The sequence below is a fragment of the Uloborus diversus genome, chromosome 6, assembly GCF_026930045.1.
Source record: "Uloborus diversus isolate 005 chromosome 6, Udiv.v.3.1, whole genome shotgun sequence".
NCBI lineage: Eukaryota > Metazoa > Arthropoda > Arachnida > Araneae > Uloboridae > Uloborus > Uloborus diversus.
This window is the reverse complement of record NC_072736.1, coordinates 99,322,620-99,344,884: the sequence shown is the minus strand read 5'-3', so window position 1 is coordinate 99,344,884 and position 22,265 is coordinate 99,322,620.

The following is a 22,265-nucleotide window of genomic DNA, read 5'->3' as shown; positions in this document are numbered from 1 at the left end:
CGGCCATTGAGACCCTAAGTAGTAGACTTGGTAAACAAAAAAAAAAAAAAAAAAGAGGTAGCGAAAACTACCTGCATTTGTCGCACGCAGGTAGCGTGCGACACAGTGTGCAACACCCAACATGCGCCGATCCCAAACTGACAAAATGGCAACTGATTTTTGAAATGGTACTTTTGATTACTGTCATGTGTTTAGTGACACTCCCAAGGTTAAGACAAATCGATTGATGCAAGAATTACCAAAATTGGATAAGGCGTTTAGCCTGTAGAACGCCACATAGGAACAGACATACATACATAGACTGATAAACACATAACTCTCCTTTGCGTCGCGCACGCGCAGCCGGGTAAAGAGAGTAAACTCTATCAGTTTGGGAAGGATTTTTTATTTAGCGTAAATAGCTTTGGGGCGTATATCTTAAATATTTCTGTCGAATTAATTTTGAAAATGAGAGCTTCTTTTTCCCTAACTTAAATTTAATTTCTTTGACTGTTTTTTTAACATACATAATTTAGTTAAATGCGTGTGCATACAGAATTGTTTTATAATTTTATTGCATCAATAATGAATAAAACTATTTCATAATATTATATATATTTTTTTCTTTTAACATAGTTTTGAAACGAAAGACTACATTGCAAAATATACTTTTTTCTGCTATTTTTTACTTCCTTTTACAAAAAAGGAAGCATTGTATTCGCGAAAAAAATTTTACTCAAAAATCGACCTTAATTTCCATTTTACTCACCCCCGAATGAATATTGTGTTTTTTCTTTCGACTCGACTACACGTGGATAGGTACCTAAGAACGTATAGACATGAGAACTATTCATAAAGACGATTCCCGAGTTAATTACAACGAATTTTCTCGTGACGTCTGTATGTACGTATGTATGTATGTGCGTATGTATGTCGCATAACTCAAGAACGGTAAGTCCTAGAAAGTTGAAATTTGGTACGTAGACTACTAGTGAGTTCTAATTATGCACCTCCCTTTTTGATTGCATTCGGGTGTTTCTAAAGGGGTCTTTTGCCCCTTTTTGGGGGAAATCATTGTTAATTTCGATGTAAACTCAAGTGGTGTTATAATTTGGCGGACACTTGGTGATATATCGCCAGTCTTTTGGTCGTCAAGTTCTGTCGCCAACTTGGCGACAAATTTGGAAATTTTCTTTTTTCTTTTTTTTTTTTTAATTTGGTTTTAATTTGGCCACTGTTGGTGATATTTAGAGATTAAACTATTGAATCAAATTAAAATTGCCAGTAATGGGAGAAATGACATTAAATTGGAGCAAAAGGAAGTTATGTGATGCACACATCAGCTCGTTACTATTATTTTTTCTAGTGTACCATAGCCGAATTCATTTTCAGTTTTTTGGAAGTCATCTTTGTTTCAAGCTACTTTCCTTGACAAAATTTTTTTAACTAGTTACAGTTCAATGTAACACATTCATTTAAAGATAAATCTTGAGTGATCAGCTGAGTGATTTCCTTGAGAAAAAAAAACTGCTTTTTAACAGAAAAGTTGGTGGGTATTTCCAGATTAGGAATTACTGTTTTAGAGAGTACTTAAGAAATTTTTAGGAACGTTTGTCAGGACAGTGTTTGCAATTTTTATGGTAATGTTTTCATTATTTTCAGGGGCCTAGAATAATGATTTTATTGCTTGACCACGGAGAGATGGCGGTTGAAGTGGAAGCGGAAACGGCGCACTTCATTTTGAAATAAGTAAAATTGGTAGAAGCAGTAAAAATGCTCAAATAGTTAACCTTTTTTTCTCTCGCTCGATCCCACTGAGCCTACCTATTACAAAATGCGGTGGTCCGTTTCTACCTCCAGTTATCCATCATCATTCCGTTGTCAAGCTACATTGGTCTACTGAACGCATACAGCTAATTTTAATAGCTTACAGTAAATTTTAAAAGTGACTTTTGCAAAGATGCTTGATTTACACCGGAAACTGTTGGAAACCCGTGCAATCTCGGAACGTTGTCCGAAAATAATCTGTCAAGTTTCGGAATTTCCATACAGTGTAATGATGATAAAATTATCGATTTATGTCTCTTAGAGCTCATTCATATATAGAGAGGCATTCATGATAAAAACATATTTGGTTTTCAAAAACTTAAAGTTCAAATTGTTCTTGATAAAACCTTTTCTTGTCTTCTTGTAAAACATTTTTTTTTATGCAACTCATTATTAATTGAAACTAATGCTAATTTTTATGTTTTAACCTAGGAAATTTTAAACATTGTGGTTTTATAAAGCAGTTAATGAAGTCAAAATTTGTATATTTAGTTATTGCTCAGCCTATGTTTTTAACCGTAAAAATAAATGTTTTCTTAAGTCCAAGTCGCTTGCTTATCATTGCCCCAAACACGGGGCAAGTTTACGCATCGAATGGGGCATGTTTACGCGTATTAAAAATGACACCGAAGAGTAAGTGAAAAAAATATTTAACCAAATTTAAGAGTTTTATTTCTTTTAAAACACTTCAAAAATAAGAAAATCACAAATAATTAATTAAAGAACATTTTATAGGCTAAACTAAAATCATAAGGCTTACTGCTAATTAAAAACAGAAACTATTTAGTCATTTTCTTCATCACTGTTAGATTCTTTAACAAAAATAAAGTGTTTATTTTCGCATACTTGTCATGGTACTGCGTTTTGACATCTAAGACATTGAACCTTGTCTTGTTCCTTTTTCGATTGGTTGTGTGCCTTCAAACAATAGATGCAAGCACAATTTTCAACTTCGTAAACATAATCGTTCACTAATTTCCTCTTTAAAGAGTGTGCTAACTTTTTCCCTGTCGCAGGTTTTGGTTTCATACTTTTTTTCTTTGATGTCTTCTATTTCTGCTGCAATAGAAATTTGTAAATTTTAAAGAAATTTCTCCTTTTTGTTTTTTTCTGCCCATTATGTTTCTGTCTCTTGTCTGAGGGGTTCTTTAATTAGAGTATCAGTTAGGATTGTGAGCATTCTCTTCTTTTTCCTTTCCTGGTACCTAAGCTTTGGTCCTAATTTTTTAAATGGTCTCAGTTAGGGTAGTGGGACCACATGTGACGATTAATTAAAAATGAATAGTAATTTTCAAAACTAAATGACCTGAAAATACTAATTTTTGAGACACTACAGAGCGAAAAAAGCAGTAAGAACGTGCGTAAATGTGCCCCTGTGAAAATGCGTAAACGTGCTCCGTCGGCAAATTTGGATTTATTTTTAACATGCAACAAATTTAATAACTTTTCGGTCCGTACAAATATAATTCTCGAAAAAGGATAAAATTCTGCTATTTTTTATATATTTATTTGTTCTTAATTATGTATTATTTATTCACAATAAGCTTCAAAACGTTTAACACAAAATTTACTCGACTTGGTAGAAAAAAATATTTTTCTATCCGCATGCTAAACCGAAGCTCGACTGATGCTCAAAAACTTGTGAAAATATTTGCTAGGGAGCAGCATTAATCTGGTATGACTGTTGACTCTCCAGTAATAACTCGTTTATGAAAAAAGACACTGCATAAACGTGCCCCATGCGTAAACGTGTCCCGGTCTACTCCACTATTTAAAGCAGTGAGAAGCAAAGATATGTGGGTGAACTATTTTAAGTTTCGAATAAAGCGCGTTTAAATTTCAGATTCTAGATAAATTTTCATTAAAAATTATTTCTAAATCGTGCTGTAGCAGCACCTACCAGGGCTACTAGAACTAGCTCCTGCCCCAAGACAGAGAATAGGTCCACCTACCATTTGTTCTGGTTGTCTCCAAATTTTTAATTTTGTCTCTTACATTCCTTTTCTTCTCACTTCCTCATTTGTTCAACAAGAGAGAACTTTCTAAACGAAAATATAAATAATCTAGGTACTAATGCTCTTGATTTTATGCACGTCAAATGTGTTTAACTGTATAAAATGCATACGAATACACTGCAGGTAAATCTTTATATATAAAAAATAAGGTTTAACCTCTATATCTAGAATAGCAATAATTCATAAATACATATTCTATGTTTGAAAAAAAAAAAAAAAACACGTGACGAATTTTCACCATTGTTTTTACGCACCCATGAAATTTATCTGACTGAAATATTAGCTTAACATTCAAGAAAAAAAAAGATCAATTTGTCTTAAAGTGTTTCCTTATGAAATATCAATTGTATATGTATCTATGTATCTTTCTAACTGTTTTTAGACCATTCTTTGGGTTTAAAATCGTTTCTTAGTTACTGTTTAGTGCATTTAATATCTGACCTTTCGCATATGCGTGATATCTTATTCCTAAGCAACGGTGTTTGTTTAAAAAATTGCTTTTCTCTATCGATGTCCATAATAATGTTTTGCATACAATGCAAAAACACACACACACACACAAAGAGAAAGTAGGAACACAAAACTTGGTGCTAAGTACCAGGTTCAACCTGTTAATGGTAAATTGAAGTAAACACTAAAGCTAACATTGTTCACAAGTTTAGTATACCGTTCGTGTTGCTATGTGGAAGTGGTTGAATGTGCTTATATGCATATAATTGAAATACGATGTACATACACTCATGTACAGAAAAATGTTTTAAAATTCGATATTACGAAATAAAAGGATATAATTTTAAAAAACTGTGATTTATTAAAAAATATTTTTTCTTAAACAAACGCATTTCTGTGAGAATGCATAATGTAGTCAAAAGCATAAGTACCTTTCTAAATAAATAAAAAAAGCGTTTTAACTGAGTTGACGGGAGAAAACTATACAGTTAGAAAAAACATTTTGACGTTAAAAAATAATGGAAAGTTTAAACCTGTTTGAGATTACTAAAGAAAGAATGGCTAATATTTTCAGTGGATGTTTTTTTCCCTCACTAACATACACAACAATTTTCTTTAAAGTTCAGACACTCAATTAACCTAATTACTTCTGTTAGTTATATAATTCAAAAGACTGTAGTGAATATTTCAGTTCGGTACAAATAGTTTAAAAGGAAATGAGAATTCCTTACTTTGCCAAAGAATATAAATTCTCAGAAAGAATGTTTTACTAAACAAAGCTTTCTAAGACAGGTAGATGAACATTCTTTACTAATTAGCTAGTAAAGTTTCGAAGTCAAAGCCTTTTTTACAAAATCAAACAAGAAAAGGCACGCGTATTACAGTAACATGCGTTTAACCATATCCTAAAGTGACAAAAGTTATATAATAAACACCTTAGGGGGGAAACCAGTTTAAGCGGGTCAAAAATTCATTTATTTTTTTATGTCATAAAATGTTAGAACTATTCAAGAATATGTTGCCAAAATCTCAATTAAAAATACCGAAACGACTTTTTTTCAACTGGTGTGCATTCTAGCACAAATCGTTATTGGCTAATCGTTCTGAAATTTTGTGTGAACATTCTTTGTTCAATTTCACTCCATATAAACCTAATTCTGGGATGATATTATTACTAAAAAAAAAAAAAAAATATGTGTGAAAACGGTAAACAAAAATGGTTGAAAACTGAGCTTTGTGATCAAGCACCTCTAGAGCATGAAATGTTTTATTTTTTTACCCAGAATTAGGTTCACGTTATGAGGAAATATGTTGCTAACAATAAAAAAATATAATAATTACAGATAAAAATAGTGACTATAACACCATGCACACCATGAACGAATGCACACCATGAACAAGCTCTGAAGGTGACCAAGACCATTCATGGACATCAGCTTCTAACTATTCTATTTCTGGCAGAAATGACTTTAAAAAAATACTAAGTGTACTTCAAAATATGATTTAAATATCCTTCAAGTTTGAACAAATTCTGATTATTCCTTCCCTGTTAAAAAAAAATCACGAAAAACACTAAAATGTCTGCCCTATAAACTGGTTTCCCCCCCTTAAGGCAAAAAAAAAAAAAAAAAAAAAACAATACATATTTAGAGCTGATAAAATTTTTCTTAACCTATGAATTGTTTAAAGCTTTGTTCATTGGTAATTCATTTAACTTTATACTTGGATTACCTGATATGATGCATACACGCTAGACTGCTTGCTATCATGTGTCATTGGAAAACATAACAGAAATTAATATTGAAAAGAAAAGTATGAACTTTAAGCCTTGTGAATGATATAGATTTAAATTTCTTTACTATTTTTCTCTAGCATATGTTTTGCGGTATACTTGATATCAAATTAAATAATCAAATTTCGAAAAAAAAAATCGTTACAATCAATTATTTAATAATCTGAATGTTGGCCAGGCACATGATAACAAATAAGAATCATGTAAGATTACTTGATTCTTTATTGGACGGTGAGAATTAATCCTCAGATATATATAATAGCAAATAATCGAATAATAAGGCTCCTGATGTCACCATCAATGAACTCGCGCCACGGCATGATAAGTTACTAATATTTTTTTGGTAATGTTTCCTTAATTGATCCTGAACAGGATCAAGTAACTTAACTGTTTTACTGGTAAGACTCATTTTGGGAGAATAAAGAAGACAAAAAGGGGTTAACAATGAACGCTGTCTACAAGAGTTTAGGGTTCTTCTACTGGAGTTAGGGTTGAAAGTTCAATTATTGAAATATCACCAAACAGGCAATTGATTAATTCGATTGTAGAAGCGATTTTCACCCGTCATACCTTGACGGGCGATTTTTAGTGATAAAATATTGCACAAAGAAGATTCACACTACATTTTAGTTTTCAAGAAAGTGCTATTGCAGTTGTAAATATTATCTTTCTGCATCACAATGACACGCAATGACAAGCAGTTCTTATAAACTTATATTAACTGCTGCCTTGTCGTTGCGACGCGTGAATACAACTACAGTTCACAACTTTTAACAATTACTTTAACTTTTCTTAAAAGGAAAACAATGTGCAAAATTATCTTTGTATAAGAATACTATCATCTGTTTTTCATGTGTCAGTTTCAGTCTTTGTGAGCATGCATTGCGTCTGCATTACGTAATGCTTTTATTTGTAAGACGTAATCATGAGGTAATGCTGATATTATCTAAGGTAGAGGTAATTACAAGCTTACGTAATTAATTCAATTGATAAGTTCGAAAAAAATCACTTTTTACGAATCATGTTAGTAAATAAGATGTTTCTGAATTCGATTTCACGATAACCAGGATCTGACATACAGAGACTGCAGAGTTTCAACCTTTTAAAGAACTCATCAAAAATTAAAAATCAATAACCGAGTTGGAAAAGCATATGTTATCTCATTGAAGCTCTGGGAGTGCCTACAAACTTGTAGATGAAATAAATTTAGCGCACCAGCGAGAGTCCTCGCCAATGGTGTGCAATTAAACTCGTCAACTGAAGTAAAAGCTTAGCCACCGAATAGCCACAATTTAGGACAGGGCTAAGACATAACTAAATGCCATACACCACCAGCCCGGTTATGACATCCAGAGACTGCAGTTCCGTGCTTGCTACAGTAGTTTACTGAGCAAGATGCTTCTAGTTTCTTTTCTCTTTCTACGTCTTTCTCTCTCTTCTTATTTTGGATTTATAATTTGCACTAAACGGCGATTTACATGTACCCCATACATCCGTTACGCATTTAAAATATTAAAAACTCGGTGATTTTTTATAAGTGGATAAAAAGCAGTGGATTTAATAAGCGTACGTAATGCGCCGTTTTTATGAAATTGTTAACCGCAGTAAATTACTGTATCAAGGACGAAACTACAGTATCTGGATGTCATAACCGGGCTGGTGGTGTATGGCATGTAGTTTTGTCTTAGCCATGTCCTAAATTGTGGCAACTCGGTGGCCAAGCTTTTACTTTATTTGACGAGTTTAACCGCACGCCCATTCCTAGGGACTCTCGATGTTGTGCTAAATTTATTTCAGCTACCATTTTGTTGGCAATCAGAGCTTTAATGAGATAACATTTGCTTCCAACTAGGTCATTGATTTTTCTTTTTTGACAAGTTCTTTAAAAGGGTGAAACTGCAGTCTCTGTATGTCACATCCTGTTTATCGTGAAATCAAATTTAGAAGCATATTATTTACTAACATGATTCGTAAAAAGTGAATTATATTAATTAATTACGTTTACATTGTAATACATGCAATACTACATCTGCTATACATTGTAATAAATGCAATAAATGATATAAAAAGTGAAGAATTTATTTTAAAGGAAGTTTCAATGAAAACTTATTTGATGATAAATTTAATTTCGAAGACGTTTCAACATAGCTCACCTGGTGGTTATAAAATAAGTATCTCTATTTGGAGCAGTCTGTAGCTTGAAGTAATCGTCCGATTGCAACCAAAATTTTATTACTTACTAATCTTGAAGGGAGAAGAAGGATGGTGCAATGAAAAAATATTGGCTACAATCACCGATAGGTGGCGCTGCAGCCTTCAAAAGATGTCGTTGACAATGCAAACACTGTAGTAATCATGAGAAAATCAAAGAAGCAGTCATTTCTGCCAGTAACGTGGCACGAGATGTATGTCAGTTTGCCACATCGCGCTTTGATTTTAAAGCTATTCACACATGTCCGGATTTTAAAGAGCATCTCTCTCGAGAACATTTATTGCTCTTTAACTGCAGCAAAGACGGTGTCTTTCTGAAACGGTTTTTATGCAAGATGGAGCCCAATTCCATATCGGGTTAGCAGTACAAAATTTCTTACAGCAACATTTCACATATGATAAGGTTAATAAGCAGGTATTTTCAAACGGCGTGTTCTGCTCGGTCCCCTAACCTGAAGCCATGTGATTTTTCGCTTTGAAGGTGAACTAAAAGATAACATTACTCAACATGTGCGAAACATCACTTCAGATGCCTTGCATTCTGCAGTTGAAAACTTCGCAGACGCAAGCATAATATGCCTGTAACAATATTAAATAAATCACCGAGTTTTACTTGCTAATTCTTTTCTCTTGTATTACACAATATAAATTCAAAAGCGGCACCTGTAGGCAACGTTTGCAACTAAAACTTTTTATTGCACATCCTTTTCCCCCCTTCAAGATTAGTAAGTGTTCCAATTTTGGTTGCAATCGGATGATTCCTTCAAGCTACAAACTGCTCTAAATAAAAGTATTTATTTTATAACCACCCGGTATATATTAATATTTAAATCACTTTCAAATCGTTAATCATTTATCTTGTAACTTTTATACTTGCTTCTAAAAAAAAATCAGGGTACTTAGTTAAATGAATAATTCATTAGTGTCCGTTCAGAAACCAACAATCTCTTTTTCAAAATAGTTGTTCTTCAATAGAAACTTTTACTTTGGTTAAACAATAGGCTGTTTCTGAATGATTTTTTTTAAAGTGTTCTTGAAAAGTAACACACGTATTTTTTTCGTCAACTTAAAGAAACTTTTTTTTTTTTTACAATGATTTGCATCAAAACGATCTTTGGGAAAAGAAACGCTTTAAAATTCTTCTCCTTTCTTTTTTACGGTATTTTTTTTTATGTTTGGTTTGCGAAAAACTAAGTTAGCTTTAAAAATCAAAAATTTATTTAGCTCTAATTCAGGTCATTTAGATTTTATATACATACTAATTAAAGTTTTAGCAAAGATTAAAAAATACAGATAACTAGTTTCTATACTAAAACAAAGTGTATACTTTGCTACTTTAAATTCGTATTAACAGTATAAAATACAAATAGCGGTTTATAGCTTCCTTTTTTTTTTTTTTTTCAAATACAGAAATTCCATTTCACGTTATATTTTTTATCATTTAGCAGTACAAAAAAGTCACTACTCTGAAATGGTTATGGAATTTTTTAACCTATTTTTTTATTTCACTAATAACGTACATGATCCTTATTAAAAGCTTATTGAGTTTAAAATGTTTTATTGACGCTTTTCTTCGAGTAATTCAAGTTATTTTTCGCTTAGTGATTAAAATTTTTTTTAATGTAAATATTTCTTTTTATTTACCTTTGCTTTGTTCATTTAACCGTTTTGTTAAAATTATCTTTTATCTCTAGCGTTCAAAACGTCTTTTTTTTTCATTATTATTACTACTATTATTATTATTGTTATTATTATTATTATTATTACTATTACTATTATTATTATTATTATTACTATTATTATTATTATTATTACTATTGTTTTTAGTACTATTATTACTGCTATTATTATTTTTAATATAATTAAAAAATCACAGAATTGCGCAAATACTTTAACACAGATGTTGTGTAAATACTTTAACACAGATCGTGCTTTAGTTTTTTAAGGTCAGTTAGGGCAAAGGTTCAAATTATTTAATTCTTCAAAATTGAATCCTTCTCTTTTTTTTTTGTTTGATAAACTAAGAGATAAATTTTTGTGAATTGTGTTGCACACTTCAAAATTGAGAGTAACTGTGCATGAATATTTTTACTTCATAAATGTTTGTTAAGAAATGAAATCATGTTTTCTTTTACTCCAGAGACCAGGGGGTAGTCGGAAACACCTCATGAAATTGATGTAAGTTGATATTCGTAATTGTAGATAGATTGTAGAACACAAACAGTTTAGAAACTTTACAAGCACTAGAATTACGGCGATCTCTATGTAACCAGAAATACGACGGAGGTAATTTTGACCCGAGGAAAATAAATCCGCATGTTTTCCTACATGATATGTTATTTGAAAAATGACATAAATAAACTATGTATTTATAATAACTACAGTGTTTTTATAAAGGATGCGGAGAATTTCAAGCAATATAAAGACGTATATTTATTATTTTTCTTAATGGCGTTGAAATATCTAACACTATTTCAACTCTACTAACAAATACAGAATACACAAAAAATAATAAGAACTTAAAAATAAATACACAAAAAATAAATACAGTGATGTTTTTAAAAAAGAAAAAAATACCTACTTATCATTTAAATGGATAGTTATTGGACTGGTTAAGGTTTTCTTTTTTTTTTTTTTAATTTGCATTATTGTTGAACTAGTATAACCATAACTAATCATTTGTACTTGTTTGTACAATTTTATAATGATAACTTATATTGAAAGCGTAGGATATGTGTTGTACACAAGTGGTACTGTAACTTATGAAATTCAGTGCATTTACACTGCTGGACATTAAAAGTTGGTTTGGGGTCAAAATGTCGCCACCGAAATGTCGCGGGACAAAATGTCGCGGCCAAAATGTCGCCGGTCCAAAATGTCGCTTGTCCAAAATGTCGCCAGGCCAAAATGTCGCCGGGCCGAAATGTCGCCGGCCCAAAATGTCGCCGGGCCGAAATGTCGCCGGTCCAAAATGTCGCCGGTCCAAAATGCCGCCGGTCCAAAATGTCGCCGGTCCAAAATGTCGCCTGTCCAAAATGTCGCCTGTCCAAAATGTCGTCGGCCCAAAATGTCGCCGGTTCAAAATGTCGCCTGTTCAAAATGTCGCCTGTTCAAAATGTCGCCGGGCCAAAATGTCGCCGATCCAAAATGTCGCCTGTCCAAAATGTCGTAGATCCAAAATTCGCTCATTCAGTTGGTAAGAAAAATGCAAATGTACAAAAATGCTGTTTAACACCAAATTTGCAGAATAAATGATTACTGCCTTTAATGAATGTCTCCGTTAAAAATGTGACTGGACTAACTGAGTTTCTTGATAAATTCTAAAAAGATTATTCCGTTTTGTTTCGCAACTCTCGGCTGTTTTTCAGCAAGCAGATAGAATACAAGCGTTACGTTATCTTATTTCTTGTGACTCGCTATCTACCAACTGTAAAACTTCTGACGGCGTTCAGTTCTGACGTTCGATAAATTATTTTAAACTTTTCTTCAAGAATAGTGTGCGTTTGTATGTGACCGATTTTTTGGGGCCATTCTACATCAAAACCTGTAGTAAGAATTCGAACGATACCCGCAAGTACCCATATATGATTTAGGGCTGCGTGGTTTCTTTGCGTCAATTCGTTCAAGATAGTGGAGTAACTGAACGTTTTCATCGATATGCGTGACTGTCATTGCTCAAAAAATGATGAACGGAATCAAATAAAATGTTAGGAAGCAGCAGGGGGACAGATTTTGGGGCCAATAACACCAGAGGGTGGAGCAATCGAATGTTTTCTTTCCTTTCTTTTTTATTATCTGTGACTGATATGTCTCAAAAAGTAATACAGTAGACCCTCGTTTTCAGCGGGTTTATTTTACGCGGTTTCGATTATACGCGGTTGAAGATTTGACACCTTTATTTTATTTAAGCAGATGAGTTGCGGTTTTACGCTGATGCGGCAATGCAAACAGGTAACATTTTCCTCTCTTTCAAAACCCAAGCCCCTATAGATTGCAGATTACTCGTAACTAACGCATTTTGGCGTGCTAATAATCGAACTTGGGGCCTTGGAGGCATTTTATGCGATTGGTTCCAGAGCTTTTTCCATCAGAAGTAAAGTGATTAAACTCACACAGTTTAGAACTCACTGGAAGAAGAGCTTTTAGGAGTGACAAAGGAGGTCAAAACCAACGAGGATACCGACTCCGGTGACACACAACCAAAAACGCTCACATTGAAGATTTTGAACCATTCGTAGACAATAGAAATGATCTTTTTTTCTGATTTGTTAGTAAAGGAAGATTTTATCAAGGAAATGACGCAAGTGATCATGGATGCGTTAATGTTCCGCAAAGAATTAGAGGAAAAATTCTTAATGACTACCAAAAGACTATCATAGCCAGCTCTTCTTCATAAACAGAACACGAAATTAGTTTGTTTTCTTTATGCATATTATGCATAAAAATCGATATAAGTACACATTAAACTTATTATACAATTAGTCATCACTAGAATGAAGTATTTTTTATCTACGGAACCTAATCCCTATTTTGACACTAATATTAGGTCTCAATTTACGCGGTTTTGATTTACGCAGCATTTCCGTGGAACATTACACCCGCGTAAAACGAGGGTCTACTGTACAGGGATTAAGACAAAATTTGGTCTACAGGTATATCTTAAAGGGAGATACAGGTACATCTTAAAGAGTTGCTCATTTATTTTTGGCTTTAGTCATCCCAAAAGGATGGATCACCGAATATTTTTTATCGTTTTATGTGACTGCTATATCTCAAGAAGTAATGCGAGAATTCATACAAAAATGTAGTATGCAAGTGAAATCAAACGAAAACAAACCTTATTTTCGTTCTAAGTTGAGTTTCGCAATCGTTTACGTGAGTCAGTGTAATCAAATAAACAATGAAAAATATACTGAATTTAAATATTAGAGGTTGAGCAAGATATCAATAAAATCTAAATTAGCCGTGTATTCCTCTCATTTTTGTAGCACTTTAACTAGCGTGGGTGTTAAATAAAAACTGAGTTTGCATTCTTATACAATTTGCGTAGTAAAAATTCACTAATTAAAACAGCAATTTTTTCTGAGAGGGAAAACTTATTTGTTTATTATTATTATTATCAATATTCTTTTCTTTCTGAATTACCAAGCTATATTGAGCTGGAACTATTACTTTTTGAAACTCATTTTAAAAATAAGTCTAGGTCAAAATTGATCTGAATAATCTCATTGATATCAGTTATTTCACCCTACATTATGAAATTTTTTCTTTTCTATTTAAAATTGGAAAATGTGATTCAGCTGACAAGCGCTACTTCGCAAGCATGAAAGTATCCTCTTGAAAACCTCTAATAAAATAGCTGTTCTGAAATTGTCCCCCTTGATGTTCTATCGAATATATAAATTTCATGAATGTTGAGAATTGAAAATATTTGTCATTGCGTAGAGTCGTTTTTCAAAAATCTGAGTGAAAGACATCTGTTTTAGCAGTTGCGGGTTTCATTGATTTCAAAATATTTCACAGTGAACATTTCGACGTAATTTCAGAATTTTACTCATAAGACATGGGAGTTCCCACGACAATAATCTGTCATCTCTGTTAAACATTTGTTTTGCTGTCCCCAAATCCCGGTCGCAAAGGACATACAAATGTCCTCTCAGAGGAAGGTCTCGAGCAGTCTTGTTAAACTTCTTCAGTTTCATTTCCAGAAAAAGTCTCAGAACAGTTTTGATCTTACTTTAACCAACGTATATCTCACTGAAAACGTACAGGTTTTTTTTTACAGTTCTTAGGGTGATGTTAAAAAATCTATGAGAAAATTAAATTTCATTAAGATACTTTTCTGCTTTATTTCCACCCTGGCCCGTGATTTCGAATTTTTCCAGTGAAAGAGGAGAGGGAGGATAACGGGCGTATAACCAATGCAAATTTCATAGGATTGCTATAAAAACCACTTCCACTTGTATATAAAAAAAAAAATTCAAAGTCGGGGATCATTCCGCCTGATCCCCTAAATGACTGACCTGTCGCTACCGTAATAATATGCTAGAGTGAAGGAGTTATTTGTTTTTACTTCATTACGCCAAAAAATACAAACCGCCTATTCTCTTGTCATATTCACATTGCGCCTCACTATTCTTTATACCAATTTTTTGTCTGAATCCTTGCGTTACGTCTTGATCCTTTGCGTTACATCTTAAATATTATTAATCAGATTAAACGAGAAAGAGAATTCCGATGCAGCAGCCTTTCGCATGTTTACCTTTGTACATGTAGAAAAACGTAGAAAACATGCAGAAAAACGTATGTTATTCTGAAAACTATTAATTTTCTGGAATTAATCTGATGTTTACGAATTAAGACAGGAGAAAACGTTTGGAATTTTTGAAGGAACTTACTTTGAAAGGCAATTAATATTCTTTCGCAACTTTTATGCTGAAAAGCATCGACGTCCATTTAAATTTTTCTTACCAATTGAACTAGCGAATTTTGGGCCGACGAAATTTTGGACCGGCTACATTTTGGACTGGCGAAATTTTGGGCCGGCGATATTTTGGACTGGTGACATTTTGGGCCGGCGACATTTTGGGCCGGCGACATTTCGGCTCGGCGACATTTTGGGCCGGCGACATTTTGGGCCGGCGACATTTTGGACTGGCGACATTTTGGGCCGGCGACATTTTGGACCGGCGACATTTTGGACTGGCGAAATTTTGGGCCGGCGACATTTTGGACTGGTGAAATTTTGGACCGGCGACATTTTGGGCCGGCGACATTTTGGGCCGGCGACATTTCGGTCCGGCGACATTTTGGGCCGGTGACATTTTGGACCGGCGACATTTTGGACTGGCGAAATTTTGGGCCGGCGACATTTTGGACCGGCGACATTTTGGGCCGGCGAATTGTGGACGGGCAACATTTTGAACCGGCGACATTTTAGGCCGGCGACATTTTGGACCAGCGACATTTTGGGACGGCGACATTTTGAACTGGCGACATTTTAGGCCGGCGACATTTTGAGACGGCGACATTTTGGGACGGCGACATTTTGGACCGGCGACATTTTGGACCGGCGACATTTTGGGACGGCGATATTTTGGACCGACGACATTTTGGGACGGCGACATTTTGGACCGGCGACATTTTGGCCGCGACATTTTGTCCCGCGACATTTTGGCCGCGACATTTTGGGCGTATACTTTAAAGGTTACACCAAGAAGGCGACATGGTACAGACATGAAATTTAAACGACAAGAAGAAGATGATGTGATATGCAAATGATTAGCTTTTCAGCGCATTCAAACAGCGCAGGCGCCCGCAGCGACACCACCTACAATGTGTTTAAATGAGGAAATTGTACAGCCAATTTCCCACGTGCGAAATCAGTTTGAACGTTGTTGCGTGGTGGAAAATTGTTCTAATGCCTCGTGTAAGAAGAAGGAATGCGTACCAGCACGTTTCTGCCTTTGATAGAGGTCGAATTGTAGCGTACCGTGATTGCGGTTTATCCTATCGCAGTATTGCTGCTCGCGTCGGTCGAGATCCAATGACGGTTAGCAGAATATGGATTTGATGGGTTCAGGATGGTAATACAGATCGCCGTGCTGGTTCTCAACGGCCAGTAATCACTGGTAGCCGAGAGAACAAGCATGTTATCCGCATGGCCTTAATGGATTGTACAGCCACGTCACGAGCCCACGAGTCAAAAAATGGGGTCATTTGTAAGACAACAAGTGTCTGCACGAACAGTTCGGCGACATTTACAGCAGCATGGACTGCCAGCTCGGAGACCACGGCTGCGGCTTACATTGACGCTGTATCAGAGACAGGAGCATCTTCAATGGTGTGATCAGCGACGAACCTGGGTGTATTCATGGCGGGTCGTCATTTTTTCTGATGAATCCAGGTCCTGCTTACAACATCATGATGGTCGCATCCGTGTTTGGCGGCATCGTGGGGAACGCACACTTGCAGCGTGCATTCGCCATCGTCATTCTGGTCTACTCCCTGGCGTGATGGTATGGGGTGCCATTGGATACACATTTCGGTCACCTCTTGTTCGCATTGAAGGCACTATGAACAGCCGGCGTTACATTTCTGATTTGTTACGACCCATGGCACTACCCTTTACTCGAGCTCTGCGAAACTTTACGTTTCAGCAGAATAATGCACGACCGCATGTGGCCGGTATTGCGCAGACCTTCCTTGATACGGAAAATATTCGACTGATGCCCTGGCCAGTACGTACTCCAGATCTCTCACCAATAGAAAACTTCTGGTCAATGGTTGCTGAACAACTGACTCGTCAGCAAGCGCCAGCCACTACGGTCGATGAACTGTGCCATCGTGTTAAAGCTGCATGGGTGTCTGTACCTGTACATGTCATCCAATCTCTGTATAACTCAATGCCCAGACGCATTAGCGCTGTTATTGCTGCCAGAGGTAGTAGTTTTGGGTACTAATTTCTCAGGCTCTATTCACCCAAATTTCTTGAAAATTTAATCGTTTGTTATTTCCAACATAATATGTGGAAATAACAAATGTGTCCAATAAATATAATTTTGTTATTTGCATTTCTTCCTGGTGTAGCAATTTTAATGGCCAGTAGTGTACGATAGTTTGAAGAGCGATCTATTTTCTGTTTTCGGAAGGGAAATTTCTATCGCCTGCAGGGGTGGAGACTTCCACCAATGAAAGACGGGCCGTTTATTTCGAAAGTGTGAAGTTTATCTTCATTCGGATTTGATGAAATTGAGGAAACTCTTCAAATATCATAATCAGATTTAAAGCGACTCGTACTTCATTAACTTTGTATATCGTCTCGCTTAGAAAACCGGTTTTTATGATTTTTTTAGTGGATAGGGGGTCATCTTACTTTACTCTAGGGTTTCAAATCTTTGATTTACCCTATTTGTCGTTTAGAGAAAAGTTATGGGTAAAACAATAAATTTCATGCACTTTCCCTCACGAACGATTAAATATAAAACCCATTGTGAAAAAAAAAATGCCATAAAACAAAGGTATGTGTTTTCTTTACCCACAGTTAGAGAAAGTACTAAAAAACATTATTACTAAGATTAATCATAATGAAAATTTTGAATCAAGGATTCTCTGCAGCAAACATAAAATTCATTCCAATGGAATTTTTTACCTTCATCTATTATAGGGGATCATTTGAAGAACCATGTGACTTTTATCACGAGTTAAATGACAGGTATTCTTGTGAAACATAAATTACAATTTACAATTTTACAATTTAAACTGTTACAACAATTTACAATTTACAATTTTACGACTTGCAATTTACAGTTTATTTGTAGCTTCGGACACCGTAGACATTTAAATGGTTTTAACTAAATACGAATCCAGTCTATACTTTTCATTAGAAATGAGATGTATCAATTGTTGCATTTCTGCTAATGGTCGTTCAATGAGGTTTAGTTAAATGTTTAAAGGGTTCTAAATCAAATCGAACTATTACTTTAAGTCTTGACTATGCTGAGAGCTACGTATACTCGTCCTTTCGCAAAATTCTATTTTCCTAAATCTATGACAGCTTTATCGAGGGTTGTGTGATACGTATTGTTGTGAAATATAATTTACAACTTTACAATTTTGAACTTAAAGCGATTTTTGTTGTTCTTTTAGTGACTCGTGCATTTGCTTTCGGAAAGCAAACTTTGATAAAGTCGAACTAATAACGAAGACAACATTTTTTTGTACATAGTTGCGCATTTGAAAAAGCCCTTCTCCACAGTCGTCGGAAGTCTCCGAGACGCTGTGGTCTATTTCTTCCTCTATCGTGCTCATCTTAGTTGTTTTCAGACTCATGTGTTCGAAGTTTTCGTACTTGACATGCGCGTTAGAAAGGTGTCAGCGTCATGTACCACATACACTATCGTACAAACTTATTTTATATTTACACCACTAAAAAGCAAAAAATAAATTACTTTTAAATAAAAAAAAGCATTCAAAAAACACCGAGGAACTAAAAAGCAAAAAATAACCGATTACACTTACATACTATTTCCTACCCGCAACTATAAATGAAATTTATTTTACAAATCCAGTACAAAAATCATCTAAACTAAACACCCAATTATAAAATAAACACTGAGTTTAATTACTATACGATGAATTATTTTAAATACCTAAGTAATTATATACGATCTCTTAATTTTTAATAACCTTTTGAAGTCGGGGCCTCCCATAAACTACTACCTAACGTAACTGAGTAGGTTTAGTTTTAAAGACTGATTTCGTGTTTAGTTAAATTAGTGTTTAATTCAGGATCGGTGGGTTGTCAGTTACGTTAGGTAGTAGTTTATAGGAGGCCCAGACTTCAAAAGGTTATAAAAAATTAAGAAATCGTACATAATTACTTAGGTATTTAAAATAATTCATCGTATAGTAATTAAAATCAGTGTTTATTTTATAATTGGGTGTTTAGTTTAGATGATTTTTGTGATGGAATTGTAAAATAAATTTCATTTATAGGTGTGGGTAGGAAATAGTATGTAAGTGTAATCGGTTATTTTTTGCTTTTTAGTTCCTTGGTGTTTTTTGAAGGCGGTTTTTTTTATGTAAAAGTAATTTATTTTCAGTGTGATCTTCAAATTATAATGGCGGAAGCACTGTTGTTTGGAGACTTGAAGAACTATCAGATGTTACCTAGTCTCATTCACCTACAATTTAAGTGAACAAATTATTTTAAGTGCAAAATATAATTACTTTCAGTTTGCTCTATTTCCTTGTATTTCAATTGACAAGTAATTAAGTTTAAAAAAAAAAATCCCTCATAATGATTTTAACAATGATGTGTACTTCATACTAAAATGTGGTTATTATTCCAAAAGTATTTAAAGAAAAAAACTAAACATTAAAAAAAAAGCACATTATTCTGATTTTCAAGGGAAAAAAAAATACAGCGTCTAAGCAAAAAACTTATTTTATTCTTTTTTTTTTTTTCATAAAGCCGATGGAAAAAAGGTAGCAACCGTTAAATAAAACTCTTAAGTTACCACAAAATAACGGATAATAGATCTATAAAAGTAGAAAATTGAACCACATAACATTAATCCTTTTTCCGTCATTTCTCAATCGTAAACCAAAATGCTTCAAATCTACGGCTGTATTCAACCCCAAAATCAGATTGCAAAAACATTGACCACCTTTTTAATATTGCAGTTAATAACTATAATCTATTAAAGTAAAAATAAAAACATCCTTTCAACGCCAATATCACAGTCACTTATTTGCATAAAGAAGTTATACTTCAACCCAAAAATTTGATGTTTTGCTTTATAGTACAGTGCAATCAGACATAAACCTCAACATTCAAAGTATAAGTTTCCCGTCAACTCCAAATTGTTGTATACTGTCCACATATTGTTTGGTAAAAAGTTACACCGTTTTCAGCGTCGGGTTTTGGGGGGAGGGGGGAAGAAGTTGGTAAATTAGTAGTTTTTATCAGTTTTTTGGAAATATTTAAAAAACTATGGCGTTTAGCACAAAAAGTGAAATATACAAAATAATCTACACTAAATTACGAGCAAAATGGTCCTAAACATTATTTTGTTAAGTGAACGGTTCTAGAGTTACGACGGGTGTAAAAGTAGAAAATTTTCACATTTTTAAGATTTTTTGGAAAATGAAATTCTAAATACTACGTAAAGAGAAATAACTAAACAATATTATTAAAAAGTAATATAGTACAATCGTATTCTAGTCTAAAAGAAATAAGAGGCACCACATGAGGTTAGAAACGTAGAAATACTGGGAACGGGAACCGGTTTTCTGCAATTTGCGTGAACACTTGAAGTTAGACTACTAGCTTTAAAAAAGATTGAGAACAAAACATTCAGAGATAAACTTGAAAAGAAAGTTAGCTGTTCAGTCTCTAGCCTCTATTACCAAGTCTATGACAATTAACAACACCACTGTATGTGTGAACCCTAATACCAGGGGTGTTTTTGATCCGAAATTTCAAAAATTTTAGAAAATTTTGGTCCACGTGCACCCCTGCCTAATACTCTCTCACATAGGATGGTGTGCACTGTAAATACTGTCGAACCCGCTTAAGTGAATAGCCATTTTGCCATAAAAAATATTCTAATAAGCGGGATATTCCAAAAACCGGGATAAAAATAACACATTACATTGGTTTGGTACATTGAAAATGTATTATATTAAGCGGGATATTCTTTTAACCGATATTTTAATAAACGGGCTCGACTGTATTTTAATTTGAATTATGCGTATATCCTTCATCCTTGTTCGACGAATCTTTCTTGATAAGGAAGGGGAGCAAATCTTCAATGGTGTCTGTTTTGGTTCCAGATTCAAATGAATCATCGGTCACCCCAGACTTAGAAAAAGTGATCTACATCATTGATGAAGATCACCTTCTTCATCGTGTTTTCTGACGTTTCTCAGCTACCTTTAGACAGATTTGAGAGCAATACATAAATTACGTAATCGTTCATTATAGGCCAGCAACTTGTTTTTGATGAATACGAGCAAAGAACCACAAAATATGAAGAACAATTACGTAGATCACATTCTACCACTAACATTGAAGTCAACGTTGAAGACTCAATCGATGTAACTATCACCCAAAGTGAATTTCTAGCTAACACTAAGAACAAAATGGGCCTTATTTCTCTCTTGATAATGTACTTGCAAAGAAACAGTTGCACAGTTCATCAAGCATCGGGTGACGCTGACTTATTAATAGTTTTAACAGCGATTGATAAAGCTAAGAATGGAGTTGAAGCTTGTGTGATCGGTGATGACATGGACTTACTATTCTTGTTGAAAGTTCATACACCATCAGAAAATAAATTGAAAATGGTGGTACCAAAGAAAGGCATTCAGCAGGAGAAGGTGTGCACTGTTTCAGACATTCAGCGAAGCATTGGAGATATGAAGGGTGTACTCTTTGCAATATACGCCTTCACAGGATGTGACAATGTACCATCTTTCTACAAGAAGGGAAACATTTCACCGTATAGGAAAGTGTAAGCCAACAACGCTCTTCGTACGAAGCTTCTAAGTCTTTAACGATTCCAAAGCTGACCCCAGTGCAATGGCTGACGCAGAAAAGTATTTCTTTCTTGCGATGTTTGGAGCAAAGAATACTGAAGATCTAGATGGCTTTCGCTACCAGTGTTACTTGCAGGATATTGCAAAGCAGCCCATACATTCATTGTTCAAGTTGACTTACCCCCACTTCACCAGCAACCAGGCAGCATTCATATAGAACCTGCCACCAGTTTCAGCAACGGCTGGATGAGAAAAAGAATTACCTCTAGTGGGGGTGGAAGAAGATTGGTGTATACCTGAGACCAATTACAACAATGCGTTCTGCAGCCTCCTTGGAATTACTTTCCCTCATAGTGCGCGTTTACAAAGCCGAATGTATCCGTATCTGAGAGTGCAGAAGTAGTGGTCTAAACTGCTCAAGCATGTGCAGTAATTGTTCAGGTCTAGGAAGTAATAACAGGGGCACTAATATCATAGACGAAGATATAGAAGAGGTCGGTGGTATGCTTGAAGAGGACTGAATACTGGTGAATACTTTACATCACAATATGTCGCATTCAACGTTCTACATTTTTATTAAATATTAGTATTGAACTCAGTTTACGAACGTCAAAATTATACAACAATAAAATATGGTTGCAATATACAGGCAAATATGCCTATTTTCTAAAGAAAAAACTTCAAAAGCTGCACTTATAAAAATGTTATCATTAAAAATTATATAAATATAAATCATAATTGTTATAAATTTTTATAATTTAAAAAATCATCTACGTTTAAAATACATTCATTCTTATTGCAGCATTGTCTAGAGAAAGTTTGTGTTTCTCCGTGCCGCAGATTTATATAGCCACGGTACATGAATGCTTTTTTTCCCTTAAAAGTAGAGCCCCTTGAGTAGGTGGTGAGGTTGTCGTTCCTTCAAGGGCTTATCACAAAGATACCAC